This window comes from Amblyomma mixtum, chromosome 3 (genome assembly GCF_055824585.1).
Source record: "Amblyomma mixtum isolate Tamu chromosome 3, ASM5582458v1, whole genome shotgun sequence".
In the NCBI taxonomy this organism is placed as follows: Eukaryota; Metazoa; Arthropoda; class Arachnida; order Ixodida; family Ixodidae; genus Amblyomma; species Amblyomma mixtum.
This window is the reverse complement of record NC_143014.1, coordinates 344,404,851-344,427,794: the sequence shown is the minus strand read 5'-3', so window position 1 is coordinate 344,427,794 and position 22,944 is coordinate 344,404,851. Positions and strand designations below refer to the sequence as shown.

The window sequence follows — 22,944 nt, the reverse complement described above, 5'->3', positions numbered from 1 at the left end:
CAACCACAACTAGCTCGAAGAAAACGGCAATTAAAAAGACTTGACCACAACCACCACAACCACCACAACATCCACACCACCACGACGTCATGTAAACCAGGATGGCCATATCCAGGACGCCGACCACAATCACGACAACCACAACTACGGCAATAACTACGATGTACCGCCAACCAGGACAGTCACAAGAACCAGCAAAACCGCCCCGACCACAGCCACTCTTACCGCGGCGACTATAATGACACCACAACCAAAATAGCGGCGCAACCATAACTCCCGCAATTACCACAAGACAGCCACGACGACCACAATAGCCACAACTACCACACCACTTTATGACAGAACCACCAGGACGAAGACCACAACCACGACGACCAAGACTGCTGGGGTAACGACGATGACTCGACAACCACAAGCAGCACAGCCGCGAACACAACCGCACAGCAAGCAGCGCAACCGCCAAGACCACAGTAACCCCTACCGAAAAGACATTAACATAGCAACCAGGACAACTGCAACGAGCAAAACTATACCTACCGTGACAACCACAAGACAACGGGGACTACAGCAGCAACCAATACAACCGCAAGGGCCACAACAACCGTAATTATCGCACAACCACGACGACATAAAAAGCAGAACGACCGTATCGTGGACGACTACACAACCACGACAACGAAAACTACGGCGATAACCACGGTGATTCGACAACCAGAACGCCCACAACAAGCAGCACAACCTCCGCGACCACAGCTACTCCTGCCACAACGACAATAATTACACGACAACCACGACAACTGCCGTGGCCAGAGACACACCAATCGTGACTACCACAAGACAACGAAGACGACCACAGCAGCTAATATAAGCGCCAAGGCCACATCAACCACTACTACGTCCCAACCAAGACGACATGAAAACCAGGACGACCATATCCTTGACGACGCCCACAACCACGACAACCACTACTACGTCCCAACCAAGACGACATGAAACCCAGGACGACCATATCCTTGACGACGCCCACGACCACGAAAACCACAACTACGGTGTTAACCAAGATGCCTTGACAACCAGGACAGCCACAACAACCAGCACAGCCACCACTACCACATTAACTCCTACCGCGACGACAATAATTACACCACAACCAAGATAGCCGACACTACCGAAACTACCGCGACGGCCACAAGACAACCCTGACGACCACCATAATTCTAACTACCCCACCACTACGACGACACAACCAGCAGGTCGACGACCACAACATCGGCGATAACCACGATGACTCGACAACCACAACGACCACGACAAGTAGCAGAACCGCCATGACCACAGCCACTCCTACCGCAGCCACCATAATGACACGACAATCAGGACAGCTGACATCCCCAGACCCATACCTACAGTGACAACCACGAGACAATGAGGACGACCACAGCAACCAATACAACCTCGAAGACCACAGCAACCATAACTACCACACAACCACGACGACATAAGAAGCAGGGTGACCACATCCTGGACGACGACCACAACCACGATAGCCATAACTACGGTGATTGTCACGATTGCGTCATGGCTATTACACAGCGATTATCATTATGACTAGGACGGCCACAACCAGCACAGCCGCCACTACAACAGCCACTCCTACCGCGACGGCCATAATGACGCCAACACGAGGGAAACTGCTACGACCAGAGCTGTAACTACCGAAAACCACAAGACAACGAGGACAACCAGAGCAGCCGATACAACCGCCACGGCTACAACTACCTCGACGACGGCTGCAATCGAAATAGCTTTGACCACAAAAGCTCCAAATTCTACACCACCACGACGACATGAAAACCAGGATGTCCATATCTAGGACGACGACCACAACCACGACAACCACAACTACGGCAATAATCACGATGACTCGACAACCAGGACGGCGAGATCAACCAGAACAACTGCCACGACCACAGCCACTCCTGCCGCGACGACCATAATGACCCGACAACTAAGATAACCGCCACGAACAGAACTATAATTGCCGTGACAACCACAAATCAACGAGTGCGACCACAGCAGCCACTACAAACGCCACGAGGACAACTATAGCTGCGAACAGGAAGACAACCACAACCACGAAGACTGACAACCAGGACCAACCGCCACGACCACAAAATCGACGATGACCATGAAGTCTACTACAGGCACTTCTCCGCGACGACGATTATGATGACGCATTTTTAAGAACGAAGTGACGGTTTAATAATGTGCCATTAGCGATACTGACTCATGGCACCAGTATTCGTTCTCCCTTATAAAACGCATTGTGAAAATTTCCATTTTAGCAACGCACTTTCCCTCCAGTACAGCGAACTGTACGAAACTGGACAGGTTGCAGGGGTCAAAATGTATCAACAACCATGTTCAGAAAAACAGCTCACACTTGGGCAGACTGTGCACTGTTTCTAATTATTATAATCTACGCTAACTTGACCAAGTATCTGCTCGGATCAAGAATGTTTTGGAGCTCGGCAGCTACAACCAGGAAGAATAGATGAGGTTTTATTAATTCAGGACCAATAATTGTTTAAACAGCTTGTGGGAAGCAACCAATGTCCTAATGTCCGTGTCACTGGTATATCACAAAATAGTTTACTGCGCTTAGTGTAAAGCCCGCGAAATTTGAAATAGTTGCAGCAGGAGAGCACGTTCTATTTGATTTTATTCGAGCAGTTGATTTCGAGTTGATTCGAGTTGATTTTATTCGAGCAGGAGATAGCAGTTATTAAGGCGTAAGCCTTATCTGTCGCCTGGTGGTAACTCCCGATAGTATCCATCAAAGATGGCGACCTCGTTTAACCTGGAAGGTGGCGGTTAAATTAATAATTGATCGGGGGAGGCTCCTCGGGCAATTAAAATTCAAGTTCCAAGTCCCACCGGTCCGACTTGAATGCTAACTAGAGAAAGGCGAATCCTCCATATATGGGCATTACCCAACGCATGAGCTATGGCGTCCTACCCTTATGGCGGAGCGCGGGCCGTGGTACAGTGGCTCCTACCTTCACAAAGTTAGCGCGTATATTAGAAAGGGTGCGGATGCACCGCAGCGGCGGCTACGTAGAGCCATCCGGAGGTAGAATTGTCCACTGCGTGGCATCGGGCTACATCACATCGTAGCGCACGGCGACTGCGTTAACAAAGTGAGCGGGCAGGCTTACGCCTTCTCACACGTAAGTATGTTAAGTGTCACTGCCGCTATTTTAAATGCAGGTATGCATTTAAGACTTCCACGCCAAATGTGGTCAGCAAGACACACATGTCCGCTCTGGCGACGGGCCCAAGCTAACGTGCAAAACTGTAGAGGGCAGGCGTGGGTCTATGAGTGTTCGCTGTAGTGTACACAGTCTAGTGGACTGGATGGAGAATAGGTTCTAGCGGGGATTAGACGAAGAGGAGGAAGTAGTAGTTACAGAAGAGAACGTGGATAGATAACAGGAGTTTCCGTGGGTAATGGTGGACAATGCGTTTCAGAAACATCTATACGTAGCAGCCAGCGGTTTGCTTCTCTACATGCATCTTTTAACCCTTCCTTCTTTCGTTGACTGAAACGCCATGTGTAATGGCACTTGCACAAACCGAACACCCAGTCGTAATATCACGTCTTCTTTTCGGTCGCCTTTATGTCCCGCTATGTATGCATTGCTGTGCGAGCAACATGAAGCAGAAGCGTTGAAATCTTTCTCGTTCTAAAGGAAAGAAAAATGCAGTTAGCTTGCATAAAGCTCGAATTGCGCTTTTAAGCACATTTTAAGATGAAATATCCACCAAATACCCCTTCTCTGTGCAGTGAACAAAGAACTTTGCCGCCGCGGTGGATCAATGGTGATGGCAATCGGCTTCTGACCCGAAATACCCGGGTTTGACACCGGCTGCGGCGATCGAATTTCTACGGAAGAGAAATTCTAGAGGCCCATGTGCTGTTATGCGATGTCAGTGCACGTTAAACGACCCCGGATGATCTTAATTTCAGGAATTATTTATTACGGCTTCTCTCATAGCCTGAGTTGCTTTGGGACGTTAAACCCCTATAAACCGTAAACAGACAATAAGGCACCTCACTTAGAATTTTCTTCAACAGTGTATTATTGATAACCTTTTGTGTGGAACCAGTCGCCCTAAGCGGACTCCATGCAGTGGTGAAAGCGATTCGGATAGTGGTCACTTGACGTACTGTAGTCAATTGTAGACCACGATGATACCCATATGTCATTAACAGCTACCGTTAAATCAATAGCTGAATAAGCATTTGCCCTCAGGTAAGTTATGGCGCGACTGTTGTAACAGCACACATGATTTGTTGTCATCCGAGACCGAAGTCAATGACCGCTATAGTCTATTCTGAAACCGCATATAACATGAGGCGAATTGAAGACCGCAGCCAGAGCTACTTTTTTCTTTTTCCTCAGTAAAGCATTCAGCCCATCCGTCCACTGGACATCTGCACGGAAACCGATATTCGCCAATGTAACAGGGGCACACTGTGGAGCAATCGCAAGTATCTCACAATCAGGACGCATAAATTTGTGAGACTATTTAGCACTACGAAACATCTTCGTTGAAATCGATATTAACAAGCCGCTACTCCAGCCGTTTGTGTGATCAGCTCTAAAAATACAGAAATTTTTAATTGTGGAGGTGCGATTAGGCGAGCGCCAGGATTCCTGTAGTAGATAATCTGTGGACTAAGATTTAGGATAAGCTGATGTAAGTCGTGAAAATATGATAAGGTAGAGCGACAATTTCACTGGAGTACAGGTATTTCCGCTTGATTATTTTCTTTAAAGAAAGAGGCAGCAACAGCGTCTTTCAACACAGCTGATTGCTTTGTAATTCCAGGCGAACCTTTCTTAGTCTTGGCATGCGGATGGTCAGTTTTAGAAGGGGAAGAGGAAGCACGACGCTTCTGAGACGGAGAGTCATTCTACTCATCTACTTAGTTCTTTTGATCGCACATATACGTCGTTGGCATTCACCACCATACCTTGGCCAATCCCCGGGTGTGGGTAAGTGCCATGTGTACTGAAGAGAACAAGAACAAGAAGAGGTCATTTCAATATCTTACTGAGAAGCGTTAGTGAGGGAGACTGAGTCAGAGTCATTTTCACCCATAGTCGTGGAGGTGGAAGAGGTGATTGGTTTAGTATTATCAACAGGTGCACAGGAGGGAGGACAGGTAGAAGAGGTTAGGGTAACCAAAGCCGATGAAGCAGCCTGCGTGGAAATGACTTGTGACAACGCATCGCTGAATGTACTGAGAATGCCATTAAGTACACCATCAACAGACTTCTTCAACGCAACAACAACCAACTTTCTTAAGTTGCCTTCACATCAGTAACGGTCTTGCGGACAATCATTGTGTACGAGCTCTGTCTTCTGTGAAGAAGGGCGGAAGCAATCGTGCGCGAGCACCTGTCAGCTGAATAATGTCCTCTATTCATCGGCACGCTTCGGACAGGTAGGACCACCAGCTGTGCCATCATTGTGGCAAAGGCAGCAGCTAGATGACTCACGATGCAAACGTATGGGGCATGATCACCGCCGCAAACGCGGTAACGCGATGTTAATTTGGAACATTTACCACTGCTACCAAACCGCCAGCAATTACGCTGTCATGGTCGGGGCTGCAGTGGGCAAGAGGACTCTGCAAATGTTACGACAGCTGATTCAGTTGGTATAAGAGAGCCTGCGGCCTCTCTCGTAAAGCGGTAAACTGAGAGGATGCCAACACCGGCATTATGAAACTCTTTAAAGGGGTAGAGACATCAAATTCCAAGGTTGTACAAAAGACTGCCATACGTTTCCTTTGTATGTGAGGACCATAAGAGCGAAGTATTAAATTTAAGAGAGGTCTAGAACATATTTTAATTTCATTTTAAAGTTTGTGAAAATGCTCACTCTTGAAGTCTGAGCCATCGCTAGTGCATCAATGTGACGTAGGAACAGAGAAGAAAACACAAGCAAGTATTTCCTACGTCATTGCACAGTTTTCTGACGTACGGGACCAAGTTTTGCGGTTTCGCGGCCTAGCAACCTTGGTTACGAGTGCTCACGAGTGTTTTTTTTTTCTGCACGCTCGCGAGTGCGATGGTGCTTTACGCCCGGCGTTGCCCCAGGCGATGTCGTTGCCGAAAGATCCACTTTTGCAGAGGCATATTGCCCGTGCTCTAATGTAGGAAGCATTCTCTAGTATCATGGATGTTATGTATTTTCTTGTGCGAACGTGAAGTACGCCGAGCCACGGCCGGTCTCGAGGGGGGCGCGCGAGCGAGCGCGCCCCCCTCGAGTCCGGCCGTGGCCGAGCATGCTGGCCGGTCGGCCAGCCTGGATCCCGTCTGCCGGCGTCATAAAAAGGAGCTAAAGTGTGTTCTTGACGTAAATAATAAACCCTGGGATAAGAAATGTGAAAAATGTGTCATTTTTGAGGATCGCTGACGAATACTGAGCTGCTGGCAAAGGTAACGACTGTGATACGAGCAAACTTTTTGCCTCAACCGCCTCGCAGCTGCCGCTGGCCCGACGTTGCGGTCCGGCTCGCCTGGCGCCCGCTCGCTTCGCTGCTGAAGACGTCGTGGAGATTTACCATACTATTATTTTATTGTGAGATGATGCTGTTGACAGTAAAGCGATGTGTAGAGTAGGCCTTTTATTATAGCGCAGGCGACTTCCGAAGCGCCGGCCGCTGCGACTTCGATGCGGAAGAGGCTATAGGCCTAGCGACGACCACGGCGACCAGGCAGCAGAAGAGCTCGTCGCCCGGAGCGCCCGCGAGCGATGCCGTTGCCGAAAGCTCGAAACATAAGCAGGCATGCTTTGTCGCTGCTCGAGCAGTCTTTCTGAGGGACTGCTGTACGGCGGCGAAGTGCGACACCGGTTGCGGGCGGAGCTTGGGTAGAGCGGCGCAGCGATGCTCACCGCTCTGTGTCCCTGCTTGCAGTGGGGCGGCAGTTCGCAAGCGACGATCAGTGCGGCGCGTCGGCCAAGTGGCCATATGGCTTGATGATGTTGCTGCGCGTGCATTATTTGTCTAAATAATGATTGCACTTCGCGCTTTGAGCTCGCTACTTGTTTTTGGTCGGCGAATGTTTTCGCTCGGCCACCGATATGCCCAAGGCACGTCGGCCAACGGGTCTCGTTTTGGTCGGCGGCGTTGTCACACTAGGACGACGCTTGGTCGTTGGGGCGTCGTCGTCGTCGTCGGTGCAGTGTGACTGGCTAGTCGGGGAACGACCAGGTTGGCCGACGCAACCGTCGGCGTCGCTGTCGCGTAGACCTCGGGGTCCCGTCGGCCTAGTGTGAACGCGCCTGAACTGCGCGCTGGTCCCAGGCTGCCCTAGTCGTCGCTAGGCCTAGGTGGTCTCGCTTCCGCAGTTGACGGCGCTTTGGAAGTAGACTGTGCTATAATAAAAGGCCTACTCTTCACATCGCTTTAGTGCGAACTCGTCCCATAATAGAAGATAAGTTCGATTTCCACGACGCCTTCATCAACGGAGCTAGCAGACGAGCAGCGCGCACGAAGAAGCAGCGTCGAGCTGTCGGGATGGGACAACGTCGGCGTGAGGTCGGCGCTGTTGGCAGTGTGACACACGGGTCGGCCGACGGCTGCTATCTCGGCGACGCGACGGCGATGCGCTCGTCAGGCGACGACCTGTGCTCGGTCGGCGTCTGCGCAGTGTGACAGACGCGCCGACGGCACGAAAATCGCTGCCGCCGATCATCGCCAGACTGAAATCGGCCGATCGTCGGCGTAGTGTGAACGCGCCTTTACCATTTGACGTTGCCTACACGCTCGGTGTTCGCTGGCACAATCTGAGCTGCGTCGGGCCTGACGCCTGCCTCCTCTTCGGAATCGCTGTCCAGCGGATCAAAAATGAAGTGGTTGTCGGGGTTCGAACCGCGGCGCCTTCTTCCTCGTCTGCGTCATCCCGCGATTCCTCATAATCGGTGTCTTCGCCGAAATAAAACTCTTCTTACCGACTCGGAGCTGTTCGACTTGCCCTCCGCCCGGCTCTCCGTGTTTACGCGCACCACGTGCGTGTCAAGCAGACGACATGTCTACACGACGTCACGGCTTTCCGGACCCACGTGACAACGCATTGTCTGGTTTTTGACGTCATGAAAGAGCCTGTCAAAACCTGGCAACTACGAACCGAAACCGAAACTGCTGGGTACAAATAATACGATTATTAATTATATAATGCGAGTTCATGCTTCTAAGACGGTGTTCCATGCTCACTGAATCGCTACGCATTATTTACAACCCAGAGATACAACACAAAAATTTGGTGTTCTTACCCCTTTAAGATTTTCGCCTGGCATAGCATAGGAATACACACCGCGGATAATTTTTTTTACGCAGGCAAACTGCTCAGGAATAAATGAGGAGAAAGGGGTTCTCTGCAGCAAGTCCGAAACGCAACTGAAGTCAGCTGATTTCCACAAAACACCTCTTTTTCTAAATAGTCGCACCTCGGAAATCTTAGAAATCGGCTGGTCGTAGACTTCAGCTGCTCCTGCATCATACGAGAGATTTTGGTTTTAATTGCACCATAGCCTTCAGGGACCAGCGCCATAAAATAATCTTCACTCCTTTTTGACAAAAAGATTTTAGCGGCACGTTTTCAGCCAGCAAATTGGCCAACCAGGTTACCGGACCTCTGCCTGGGGAAAGACATAGCCATGGCTGTAAGCCTACAAAGCCATGAAAGACACATCGAAAGGTAGAAAACCTGGCCAAATGCCCTACTCGCGAAACGGCCCTACCAAACGTTGACAGCCCATAAAACGCAGAGACAGGCAGTTGGTCAGCAGCACCAAGCCACAATGAAAGAGCGCAACTCTTCTTTGGACTCTTTCGGTGCCCAACTCCATGCCCTCCACAACGGCACGGCTTTCTCGTTCTTCTTCCACTCCCTCCTTCATTCCTTGCCTGAGGGCTAAGGTACAGTGCCCACCACGAAATGAAATAGCTATAGCTCCTTTCCTTCCCTCAAGACCAAATTCTCTTACCCCTACGAACCGAGGAGCGGTGAAATATGCCACTTTTTTATTTTAGAGGCAGCAGTAATCAATGGCGCGGGCCCAAGCAGGCTGTGTACAACGTGCTTTCGGCGCGTGCGCGGGCACAGTGGTCGCTTCCATTTATTTACAAAATGACCAATGTGTTTAAATTAAGGTGCTATTGTGTTTGTATAATACGCCCTTATGTGAAATCATTGTTTAACGACTCCTTCTATTGAGCTTGAATTAATAATTGACTCATGACATTTACTTGAAACTCCATGCTGAGCGGCAGTTGAAAATTTACTTACCCGGTCAAATACATTGTGTAACCAAGCCTTTATGGTGTTATTCCAATGTGTAAAATATTAAAATTTTCTCCACATCAAATTAAAAAAAAAATAGAAACACCTAAGTGACCTTTCTTAAACATCCACGATAACATGAAGATGAGTGCAACATGTGGTGGAACATTCAAATAACATTGAACTACTAGAACCGATAAATGGGAGGTCTCAGCACCCTTTGTCGGCACTCTGTAAAGAGCAAGTAACAGCAATGTAGGTGAGACACTATTACTACGGAGCCCAGTCATACGGGACGCCAATACACTTAACTGCCAAAAGGCATGCTTAAGCTTATATGCCTGCTATGAAGGGCCGACGGCCAATTATTCTGAGTGATGGGTTGTTTAATAAGCGCATGTTCATAAAATAGTTTCAACGCCATTTACGCACTATGTGGTTGATATAAGCCGAGAAAGTTAAGTGCTATTAGCTGAAGTCTGTCTTTACAGCGGGGAAAGTGTGGGAAAGTATATTGCAAAGCTATAACGAATTTTGTGCTTCTCTGAACAGAGTATTTCGCCATGCAGCCTTGTTTCAAAGCTTCAAGATTGCGTCCTATAAATATTGCCACCACAGTAGGCAGTATAGTGGCACGGCTGTGCGACCAGGCTAGCTGCATTGGCATCCGCCTCTCTTCTTCGTCTTCCCCTAGTCTTGCGTCGGTTGGCTGAGTCGAGATTGCTGTGCTAGTTCTTTGTGCGCCCCTTCTTTATTGTCTGGCGGCTCTATGTGACTTTATTGCTCAACCGATTGGGGACCGTGAAAAATCTAACTTTTGAATTTCCATCATTTTTAGCACATAATGCTCCCATATAAAAAAACAGATTACTGGAATTTTTTCACCTTTGCTTCATTCATTCCGAAGTTACACAGGTGTACATTTTATTGTACGCTGCCTCCTGCCCATTGCACATGTGGATACTATCAGTCAAATTTTGCTAGAGCGAAGTTGTTGCGGCTAATTTTGTTGATATGTCCGTGATTTTTACGCAGGGTAATATAACACCTCTTTCAGGCCCTCATGATTGCTTCTATCTATACTGGCAGCGCAGTTTTTCCAATTTTCGTGGGAAACTTTGTTCTTTTCTAAGAAGCATCAGACCCGATTGAGGCAGATAGTATGCGAACCACTGGTTGTTGCACGTCGAGCCGTACCCAGGCAGCACAATTCCATTGTCCGAATGTCGGGCATTTGTTGACAAAAGCTGGCACGAACATCGGTCCTACCCTACTGAAACGAATCCGTATGCAACTATAATATGGAAGGCATACGGTTTCCGTACATTTACCGCAAGGCGCATACAGAAATCAAACGGATGCCGTACGGACTTTACGGAAGCCCATATGGATCTTATAGAAATCGTGCAGAGGTTACGGACGGTTATATGCGGAGAACATGCGGGCATCATATGGTGTTACGGACGGCCTTATGGAATATATGGTGGGTACGGACGGCTGTGTGCGGAGAGCATATGGACTTCATAAGGTGTTAAGGACGAACTTACGGAACGTATGGAATATGGACGGATACGGACGTGGCTATATGGCCGGAGCGTACGGAGTCCTTACCGACGTCATTTACGACACATATGCAGTCTGTATGCATATGCCTCCGCGCAGCACTCACAGAAACTTATCCATTTGAATGGAAGGTCGCAGGCATATATGTATGGAAGTGGATCCGCTTACGTAGATCTGCATCCGTATGCAGACCCGAAATATGTCCCAGTTATGCATGCATGGATCTGCTCGGTATATCGATGCGTGAAGACGCAAGCGACGACATAAACGCCCACTCTTGTAAAACAATTAAACAATAATATCTCTTGAGATATGCGGTATAGATGCAAATTTAAGCGCGCGGTTGGACTTTCGCACACGGCTAGAAACGAGCATCGCTACGCACGTGTGCACGTGCGCATGCTGCAGCATTGACGACGGACGAAACGGCGCAGAACGGTGAGCAATATGGGTCGCCGCGTACCGGCGCTGGGAAGACGGCGAAGAAGCGCGGTTCAGCGGCAGCTGTTGAATAATACGCTGCCGCGGGCAGAAGCGACACCTGATCCGGCAGCGGGTATTGAGCATGTACGGGGAGCAGCGGATTCCCGCGTACGCCTGTGGTCGAGTTACATATGAAGGCCTTTCGCCTACATCGCGTGAGAATTGAATCTTCGAAGGGCCCGCAGGGAAAATAACCTTTTCGGATACTATGCACATTAAAGACTGCGAACAGAGAGGAGAGACTATAAACGGGTGCCACGAGGGTCCGCACTACGAAGGCACTCGCAAATACATATATATGCTCTGTTGTTCGATATACACCATTACAGGAAACAATTAAGCCGAATGCATTTCATCAGAAATTGCTGTAAATCAATGTGGAAAGCAAAACACTCAGAAGAAAACACTTAATTGATCCTTAGAAAATTGGCCAAGAAACAGTCCTGTTGTGTGGAACCAGTAGACACCTCAGTAGCTGAGCCATATTTGCAGGCCCTTCACCATTCTGGTAAATATTAAGGCGGAAGCCTTTAATGTCTCATCATTGTAAGCAGCAATTGTCGACAGAAATGTCACGCTTTTCAATTCGTCGAAACGGTCGTGACGTCACAGTGCGCGAATTTCAAATGGGGCCAATTGTACTTTGGCTAGTAACCAAGCAACCAATTGAAGGGATCGTATAGTGATGCTGCAAGTACGTGGAACTGAGCTTAGTTAATTGCTTAATTACCCAATTAGCCTAATTAACTTTTCTAGTCAGGCCATATAAATAAACAAAACCGAGTAGGAAATAGGTCGAGCTCGGGAATCGAACCCCGGTCTTCGGGGTGCGAGACGAGCATGCTATCCACTCCGCCATGCCAGCTCAATGCTTTGGAATGAACAAAGGCACGTCTAGTGAATACGGTGTCTTCGCTCACTCTCATCCCCCTCGCTTCCCTTCCGGCGAGGTTCAGGTGTCCACCGAGATATGAGAGACAGATACATTTCCTTTCCTCGAAAAAAAAATTACCGACGAGTGAGGCATAGAACCGAATGTGCGATGGCGTACTATCGACTCCCTGGCAGCGTTGCAAGACGCTGTATCGTTCCACTCTTAGAGGCGAAGCTTAACATCTTAACCACACATCAGTGACCGCACTTTAGGTCAAAAAAGTGCACCCCCCCCCCCCCTGAATTTTCACGGGTGTCCACCGAGATATGTGAGACAGTTACTGCGTAATTTCCTTTCCTCAAATACAATTTTAATTTTTTTCATTAGGGGCCCTCTTTCTCTTCTTTCACTCCCACTTCCTCCCTTCCTCCACGGTGCGATTCAGGTGTCCACCGAGATGACAGAGAATTACTGCGCCTTTTCCTTTCCTCAAAAAGCGTTGCGTTCAAAGGGCAAGGCATCGCGCCGAAAGGGTGGTGGCGTACCGTGGACTCCCTGGCAGCGCTACAACACGCTGTCACGTTCCACTCCTAAAGGCGAAGCTTAAGCGTCATTAATTAGCAGTTAATTAGTATTCAGACATTAATCAGTAATTAACCATTAATTAGTGATTTGTCATCACTTAGTAATTAGTACTCAATTATATGTGACGCCACCAGTGCCACAGAAGCAGTGGAAGTGGTGCGGAAAACGCTTTCGCCTCTACGCCCTTTAGAGAGTCAAAGTGCCCCCTGAATTTTCATGGAAGACTGGAGTTGATCAGTGCACCTGCTTGTTTCCTACATGTTTCAAATTAAACAGCCCCTTTCAGGAAAACCAGCAGGGTCCAATTGTGGAAAAGAGCAGCGCGCGAGGGAAGGATTATGAGAGAGACAACACAGACGTGGTTTCCATTTTGTTGAACCAGTTATAGTCTGCAGCAGTACAGTTGCGCTAGCTCAGCAGTTAGCAGTCATTACTAACACTTAAGTATATGGCCTACCTGCAGTTCAGCCATCACAGTGTAATTATGTAAAGTACATTCCTCTTGCCATGTCAAGGGACAGTTAGTCATGATACTGGAAAGCCCCAACACTGGAAAGCAACAGATTACATACAAGGCATATACAGTAATCACCGAATACATAATAATAATAATAATAATAATAATAATAATAATAATAATAATAATAATAATAATAATAATAATAATAATAATAATAATAATAATAATAATAATAATAATAATAATAATAATAAAAATAATAATGTTTGTTTTATTGTATGAAAAGAATACAAACAGTTCCAGAAGTGGGCATGTCAAAGCCACCAATGGCTTGAGGGACTAGGCCCGGCAAAGTCAGCGACGGGTGTCAATAGCCAACTTTGACATATGCAAGGGAACAAAATGTTTGTTTTATTGCACGAAAAGGATACAGAGTTCCAGACGTGGGCATGTCAAAGCTACCAATAGCTTTAAGGACTCGGCCCAACAACGTCAGCAGACGAGCACGCAATAGCTAACTTTGACATATGCAAGAGAACCAAAAGTTAGGTAAAATCAACATCAACAAGGGACAAAATAAAAATCAACATCAGATAGGTACCACATACATATCACAGAAGTACGGACTAGTGCATTTTAAGGCGTTACACAGAACCAAGCATGCTTTTCAATGCATTTCTTGATGTAACCAAGAATATATAGTTCGTCTGGCAATTCAAGTAGAATTCTTGGTACATAAACACAACATCTAGCTTCGACATATCTCGTCGAAGCGCGGGACTACAAAACAAACACTACTTCAATGACTTCAGGGAGCTGTGTAACATATTTTAAAGTCACTGGACCAGAAATGCCGTAGCAGCACAGTTTGCACAGAGTTCAGAAGAACGGAAGGGCACGTGCTGAGAAGATGTTAGGATTTGTAATTGGAGTAAACATATGAAGCGTATAAACAATATTTGGTTAATTAGATAGAGGTCATAACATACAAAAATGAAAAGCGTATGAACCACATCACACGCACACAAAACACAAGCGAAAAATTGCAACAAGGACAAATCTCAAAAAACAAACTGGTATGAGGTCCCATCATATTACAGTTAAGTGACAGAAAAGATTCAAAAGAAATTAAAGCTCAGAAAAGTTTAAACAGCTCAAAATTTAGGTAGCTAATGTACTCTTTGGAGTGTACCACCATATAGGACACAAAGAATTAGTAAATGCTTCTGCTTCCACGGACTCACATTATTACAATGGCCATTCCTCTCGAGACTTTAGTTTCAAACAGAGGTATGACTGTGGCCATTAGGATCTTCAACCTTCTTGTGAAACAGTACAGCAGCCTGCACTTTACAGTAACTGAATGCATCATGACACACACTGCATGGAGCTCAACCTTTTGAATTAGAAGCTAGACGCCTAGCCATTCAACCCCACTAGGCTCCCACAGTTCACTGAAAGGAAGCTCGGACGTTTGGCAAGTTGCAAACTGTACTGAGTGTATCTGCACCCAATAAACCATAGCCACACTACATGGCACAAAAATACTTGCATATTTAACCTATCACCTGATTTTAGGCTACCCACCACTTGTGCTTTTCCTTCACCGGGCGAAATGTTCTCCAAAGCTAGTTTGATGAAGAAAACACTACTGTAACCGCAAGACATTTTCTACACCAGCAACTGTCTGGTTGTTTTTCCTTTATTCACTGCAGCGGTGGGTTAGTGGTCTCAGCATCCAATTCACAGGCGGAAGGTGCGGGGTTTCATCCCCAGTGCTGCCGGGTGCCCACCGGTGATACAATGGGTACAAGCATTCTCCTGGTCTGGTGCTCGACTTATTTAGGATGAAATACTTGGCAAATGGGTCTTTGACCCCAACTTGGGTAGAAAAAAATGCCTTTTGACATGGCACTATTTGGCCACAGATTCCCTTGCGCTGTAAAAATCCGTCATCATCATCAATCCCTTTCTTCTTTATTTTTTAACTGCAACGGCGGCTTGGTGAATATGAAAATCAGTTGAAGGTAACCACTGGTACTTAAGGGTAATGGATTGGATTCCAAGAGAAGGCAAGCGTAGCAGGGGGCGGCAGAAAGTTCGGCGGCTGGATGAGATTAAGAAGTTTACGGGAATACGGTGGCCGCATCTGGCAAAGGACAGGGTTAATTGGAGAGACATGGGAGAGGCCTTTGCCCTGCAGTGGGTGTAGTCAGGCTGACGATGATGATATGCCCAAGGCCGTGGGTCTAATCCTAACCATAGTGGCTGCATTTTAATAAGGCCAAAATGCAAAATTGTCTAAGCATTCTACAATGTCGGTGCATGTTAAAAATCCCCAGGTTGTTGAAATTACTCCATAGCCCCCAAGAAGCAACCGTCAATAGCCCACAGTTTTGCTTTTTCATTCAAAATTCATCAATCGTATTTATACATTGCATTTTGTGCTACTGTACTGGAAGAGGTTCTTCGTTCTGGCCAGCTTTTGTCACGTTCTGTTGGTCACTTTCTTTTAGCTGAGATGTCAGTCACGCTGAATAAGGTTGGGCAAATCACATACATATGCTGTATCATCAGCTGGTAATTCAATCAGAAGGCATGGTGCAAGGATGTCACTCAATTTCAAAACAGAAGGAGTAGTCATAAAAGACAAAAAACACTCGCTAATATGTCATGGCAGCCTGTGTGTGCTATCTATACAAACCAGTTTCTTAAAAAAAACAGCACTAGTGGCTTCACAACAGTCGTGAATAATTTCAAAAATCCTGTCAATGACAAAGTAGTCATTGCCTAATGCTCTCACTGCCGTGCTGTTGGTTTTTTTCGCTTTTCTGTACATTCTGCTTTGCAACATTGTTTCCTTAAAAGCAAAACGAAAGTGTTCATTTACAGCAATGACACGACTGAACATAGCATTCAGGGCATTGGTCCCCTCCGCTGACAGGCTAGGCGTGCGGTTGAAATAGCCCAAAAGACATGCGCCATCAATATGCGTAGCAGCAGCAATTAAAGGCTTAGCCAGTAGGGCATTGATGAATTCCTGCACTTTTCTTTCGAAAATGTGCAGTGTCGTCATGAGCTACAGTTGTTGCAGCATCACCGCACGTTCCACTACCTGGTTTGGTATCCCTTTTGCACCAGTTATTGTCTTCATAAGTCTGCCATTCCCACTTTCAAAGACAAATGCGCTGTGCCCCCACAAAGGTCCAACGTTTCTTGCAGCTGTAACAGTATGAAGCAGCTGGTGCATATTAAAAGTCATCATACGTGGGCCGTACAGTGTTTTTGTCCTGGACACAAACTCTTGCAGCAAGCGACCTGCACAAAAGAGCAGCCATGCTCACTGTGAAAGATTTCCGCACAAAACCTAATCTTTTAAGTGTTTCGTTGTGATTGCGCTCTATCACACCACTGTTACAACAAATCGGGCGTGCTTTACCATTTAGAAAACATTTCTTGGAATACCTAACAAATGAAGCAAAATCAAAACTGCTAGACTTGCTTAGTTGCACTGTAAAAGGCATCTTATTATTCATTTGAGAGCCTATTTTCTTTTGCTTCTGAAGAGGAACTGCCACAGCGTGCATGGTAAAAGGATTATGATGTCACCATTTTCAAGCAATTTCATATCATATAGAGTGAAAGCTCATTAGTTCGAACTCGCATAATCAATATGCTGCTTTACCCGAACTCGCAATTTTGTCCCATCAACATCAGGAAACATGGCATAAGCACAATCCCTACCATAACATTGTGCCCACTTCCAGAAACTTAAACTTCAGCACTAGTCTAAGTTCAATAGCAAGCTTTGTTCAATGCCCCCTGACCTCGGATGAGTTCTGAAATTCAGACAGCACCTTTATCAAGAAAAGTCTTGAGGTAAGAAGGGACCCCTATTTCAGCAGCTTCATCTCCTTTCTTGAGTTCTGTTGTGTTTAATGGCACATAGGCAACTAAGGCCATGTGGGTTCCAGGTGGGTTCCAGTTTCTCTTCTTAATGTTTACCAAACTAAGAAGTGGCTGGAGGTCAGTAGCAATTCCATCAAAATGACCTGGTTACGTCCTATGGAGGTTAACACTGATGAATAATTCCTCCTTTGAATATTTTCGGGGCACATGCGGCAAAAAACTTGTATTCGTAAATGAGCTTCTCAACAAAGTTTGTGCATTCATTCATGACGATGATAGACTCTCAGTCATGACAGCTTTATGCGATTTAAAGCAGTGGGCTAGTTGGTGTTTACACTGGGAGGACAAAGCAGTAGCACTAAAAACAGGGACGACAGGATAGAAGAAGACAACACAGGGGCTAGCGCTTGTGTTGTCTTCTTCTATATTGTAGTCCCTGTTTTGAGTGCTACTACTCTCTCAAACTTTATGTGAGACATGTGCGAGTGGTACATGCTGAGTGGTCCATGCTTTATTTATAGCTCCCATTTACATAATATCATTCCACCTTTATTCTATCATTCTCTATCATTATAACACAATTACTGTACATATGAAGTCATGCTGCAAAACATGTTTCATAACTTCCCTTCCTCATATGTACAATTCACTGTGAATGCTTATATACGTGCTATTTGCAGTTCAATGCATTTTTGTAACATTATAAATGCAATACAATTTTACAGCCAATAAAATGTATAAACTTACCAGCATGATGTAGCTGTTCATCAGTCAACTCTTCCAAAAGAAGTGTGAAGACGGCTTCCACAAGCAGCATGAACTGATTTAAATGCCGCTGGGGAAGAATGCCTAAACAACATGCCACAGCATAAAACAGCTGCCAGTGCCGCCACTCGCTTGCATTCCAATGGCAGCGTTATTTAATTGAACGCGGCAGCCTTGTGAAGCAGTGTGGGGGCTTGATGGCTAGCAACCTGTTCTCAAGCTGCTCCAATGTTGTCGGGCGCCCTGAAGCAAAAAAGAAGAGATGTCCAATTTAATTGCAAGTAATTGAATCAGCCATCCAAACAACACAGCTCGCAAACCATTACACTGCAGCATATTCCAAACTGTGCCTGTGGCTTTTTGAATGCAATGTTGTTGCTGTGTGCCATAAGAATGAAGATAGCAAGAAGCTGAAGCATTCATGTTGGGAACAAATCATAAAGGTATGCCTACCGTAATGACCTTGCTTCCTGATAACAACGGGTATTTAGTTCAGGAATTCTAAAAGCAGATGTACTGCAGTTAATGCTTGATCATCAGACATAACTAGTTGAGCCCACTTATAATGATTACAGTTATAACGAGCGCTTGCCTATCAGAGGCCAGTGCTACCATTAAAACATGTACGAGGGCAGTCTCATTTCGTCCGAGATAAAACAAACAACCATGGCTGCCCCACTCACAGTGAACAAGGAGGTGCTGTAAACCAGCAACACTTGTCAAACTCATGCTTGCCGCAACAAAAGAGCTGCAAGACATCTGTGACACCCCCTACCCCATACCTCGAAAGAAAGTGGCAACCCAAAAAATTAGAAAACGCCGCATTGAGAGTACGTAACGACCAGCCAAGCACGCTCTTACGGGGGGTGGGGGGGGGGGGGGGCACCTGTGGAAGGAAAGACATGAGAGGTGCAAGCCAGGGGCAGCACTAGCAACTGAAATAATGTATGCACGTTTGCTGATCTACTAATGACAGCAATTTTTGAAATTTGAATGCCAATCATGCCGTATGCCCTGCTGGCCCCATCAGTCACATGGCAGGCACTGCCTGCCCAGTTGGCTGGCTGCTTTCCGCACAGATACTGTGTATAGGCAGAGTGTGGACAGTAGAGTTCACAAGTTCTGCATGCACATGTGCTGTGCTAGCTTCAATGCTCCATCAATACCATGCAGCAACGATGACAAGGAGGCCGAACTTCCACTGTTGGTGCGTATCAGACCCCTCAAAACTGAGAAGCTTACATACATGCATTAACACGAATTAGTACAGTAATACCAACCTATGTAGAAGGGTTCTTGGCTGTTGTAAGAGTCAAGCCAGCTATCAGTGAGGTACCTGGTGACGCCAAGGAGCACGCAGTGCATGTACTCCACTGTCTGCCCAAAGACCACGTTGAAGTGCTTCAAGTGAGCAAGTGGCCATGGCCCCTTCACTCCATTTACTGCTTCGTTGACTTCGAGAGCAAACTTCATTTCTCGAAGCATTCCCTTTGGTGTCCGCCCATCATTCATCGTGGCTTGCATGTATCGGTGCCCACCTGAAATAAACAGACTTTGATTTTATAACATCGCAGAAAATACAAGTGACTTGTGGGGTAAGGAGGGTTCAAATAATATAGCAAGAGAACATTTCCCACTGATACACTACTGTCGCCAACAAACTAAGGCTACCACTAGTATATATTTTTTCCTGAAAATTTACGGGCCCAAACATACCGTAATTTTCAGCAGCACATCTTCGATACTAACAGCTTCCAAAAGCTGACAGGTATACAACAACAGCCTAAGAGTCTTCCCTTCTAAGGTGAACACAAAAACACATGATTACAGTGCAGTCACAGCTCCGCACAGCATGGCGACAGCAATGGCCAATTTATTGCGCCAGTGCAAGAAGCTGAAGAACAATGAAAACTGCCTGCGCGAGCTCATCAGTCTGCATGTACCCGACATACGACGCATACATGTTAACATTAAAAGTACACGAGCATGTATAATGCATTAGCTTTAGCACAAAATCAAAAGCTATGAGTAAAGACTAAGTAGGTCTTTCGCCATGTCTTCTCAATGTCTACATGTCTTCATGTTGGCTATGAAGAACTGCTGCCAAGGCAAAGGAGAGAACTTACCAAAGGCAATTCCTTTGGCAAGTTTCGAGAACTCAAAGAAATGAATGAAGGAAGTTTATGTGCAATATATTTGCCTTGTGAGGGTAGCAGAAGTATGAAAAGGCATTCAGTGGATTGGCTAACCTAGAAGAAAAGACTCACATTCAGGGTGGGATCAAAGGTGCAGGGCACAACATTAGCAGAGAACCGCCCGTTATGCTTAAACAAATTGTACATAAACTCCATATCTTCAATTTCTTAAGATAAAATGCCCATTACACCTATAGCAAATTCTATACTTCATATGTGCACTCCTGATGCGAAAGTTCTGCTGCCAGAAGATACGCAATCTTCTTGCAAGGCAAGGGAAAGAATTACTTAAAGACTTTATTTAACAACATACTCATATAACAACAGGTGACCTAATAAATACATCGAACTTATCAGAGCACTTTACCTTCGAGGTGTTCTCCACAGGCGTAGCACCAGGGGCAGCCAAACATTCCGTTGAATTGCACCATGTTGCTAACGGCAGCCCGAGCGGGAGCATGTACGCAACAGCATATAGCATACACTGCTGATCTCATTGTCGTTGAAGCTTGTTCCCAGATAACACGACCCACTCTGTTCACTTCATCTACAAATTCGTCATGAACAGTGTCATATCAGGGTGCCTTCTAAACCAAAGGCCACCAACCAAGCAGTTTTTCATCCTGAGACTGGGTGGCGGCTCGTTAACCAAAAACTGTATGGGCCACACCGATGATGAAGAGGATTTGAAGACGGGGCTTCCATCTGTGTTGAAAGTTAGCGTCAGGTCCATCCAGTTCAGCTGATTACTCTGGCGTAGCTCCCTGCAAATGCTGCCACTTGTGATGTCTCTCAGGGTCGTTGTTGCTCTTTCAACATCTTCTTTCAAATTGACAGGTTTGCTGTAGAGAGCAGCTTTTGTTCTTGCTATCAAAGCCTTCAGCTGCTCCTTTAAATCCATAATAAAAAAAATTCCCCTTCGCCTTGAGTGATCTCACATCACTTGCCAGGACACAGGCAGAGCACTTCATTTTGGATGTCCCACTCACTGGCTTGATCAGGTTGCCACAGACGCTACAGTAAAAAAAGACTTGGCGACCCGCTTTGCTCTTGAAGCCCATAGCTTGCTAAACAAGTGTTTTGATCGCGGGAGCACATTTCCTCTAAAGCCAAAAAGGCCATCAATGAGAGCCAGCAGATCATCCAAAGCAACCCAAGTAAGCCCATGAGCAACAACAAAGGCCATAATCATTACAATTGCAGCTGCCTTGGTTGTCGTAGAGCCAGGTAAAGTTGCAGAATCTAAATCAGCAAAGCCAGGTGCCAGGAGCTCATTTTCATCCAACAGTGAATCTAGGTTTTAGGCTTCCTCCTCAGATTCACTGCCACTTGTGTCGTCGTCCTCCATGTGCTCACTGTCACTTTCATGAGTTGGGATGTCCTCATCAGACCATTCAGCATAGTCACCTGAAAGTGTAGATCTGGAGCTCGATGGCGACGGATGGCGCAGTTAATAAGTAGGTTCAACTGGTTCAACTGTGCGCGCAGTCCCGGGGATGCCCTCATGGGCCACTTCGGTTCTGTAGTCTGAAACAGGAGATGCCGAGGATGACGCTGTGTTCGGCTCCGAAATTATTCACACCGGACGACGGCTGCGCCAGTACACGGTCGCATTTCTCCACGTGTTCAGTGCCACTTTCAAGGGTGCCCTCATCGATCCTTTCAGCTCTGCGCCCGTCGGAAGGAGCAGATGTCGAGAGAGATGGCCCTGTGTTCGCTGTCGAACTGCTGGCACTGGACGACGGCTGCCCCGGTACACGGCTGCATGTTCCCGCGTGTTCATCACTCCCAAAGGGGCCCTCGTAGGCGCCTTCAACACAGTGCTCACCTGGAGGAGCAGATGTCGAAACTGACGACCTTTTGCCCGCGGTCGAACTACTGGCACTGCACGACGGCTGCGTCGATACATGAGCGCGTTCTGAAGGATTGCCTCTTGATGCTGTCTCCCCGGCAAGAACCGCTCGTTTTCGCTCGTTTTTCCAGTAATTCGTCGACTTCGGCACGACAAATGGTTCATCTTTGTCAAGATAGCCCTTACGTGTCTTTTTCGTCGGACGAAGACTCATTTTGTTGCTTGCTGGCTTAATAACAAACGCAAGCGTTTCTGGTTGCAGCAACGACGGTATGGCACAACGACAGTAGCGACAAAGGAGAGAAAATGACGATAAACACCAATGTTTGTCTTTTTATAAAGGGTGGGCATTAGAGATCAGATAATATGATGATTATGATGCGCTCGCTAAAAACTAAGCAGTTCGTTGTCCCAGACGAGGTGGTTTAGGAGGATGAATGATAAACATTTATTCGTCTGCCTGTGGATCCGCGTCGTGGTCCTTCCCTTGCAAGGCACTGTTATTTGGTTTAAGTGATCCCTCACACCACTCCCATGCTCTCGCTCACAAAAAAAAATACTAAAGGCGCAGTTGACTAAGTAATGAAAGGTCATCATAGATGGTGTGCGGCAGAAACTGTGATAGAGAACTATTAATAGTGGTTTTGCGAGAACGTCATGCATGCAAAACTTATAGATTACTACCAACATTCCCGTTTGTCACAGCGCTATATTCGAGTCATATCCGCCGTGACTGTCATGTTCTTCGTGCAAGTATATGTTTGCACAATCGGGCGTGAGATGTTGAAAGCAGGCACATTCCAGTTATGTAGGTCGTCGCGACTTGTGTATGTCTGTCCCTCTCTCTCTCTCTTTCTCCCTGTGTGTGTTTGTGTGTACGCATGTGTTAATGTCAT

The 22,944-nt window shown here is 46.6% G+C and overlaps 1 pseudogene; it reads right to left on the bottom strand.

The window, feature by feature from the left end:
• Window positions 1-18,152: 18,152 nt before the first annotated feature.
• LOC149356201 (uncharacterized) lies at window positions 18,153-21,544 on the bottom strand (annotated as a pseudogene).
• Window positions 21,545-22,944: the final 1,400 nt, after the last annotated feature.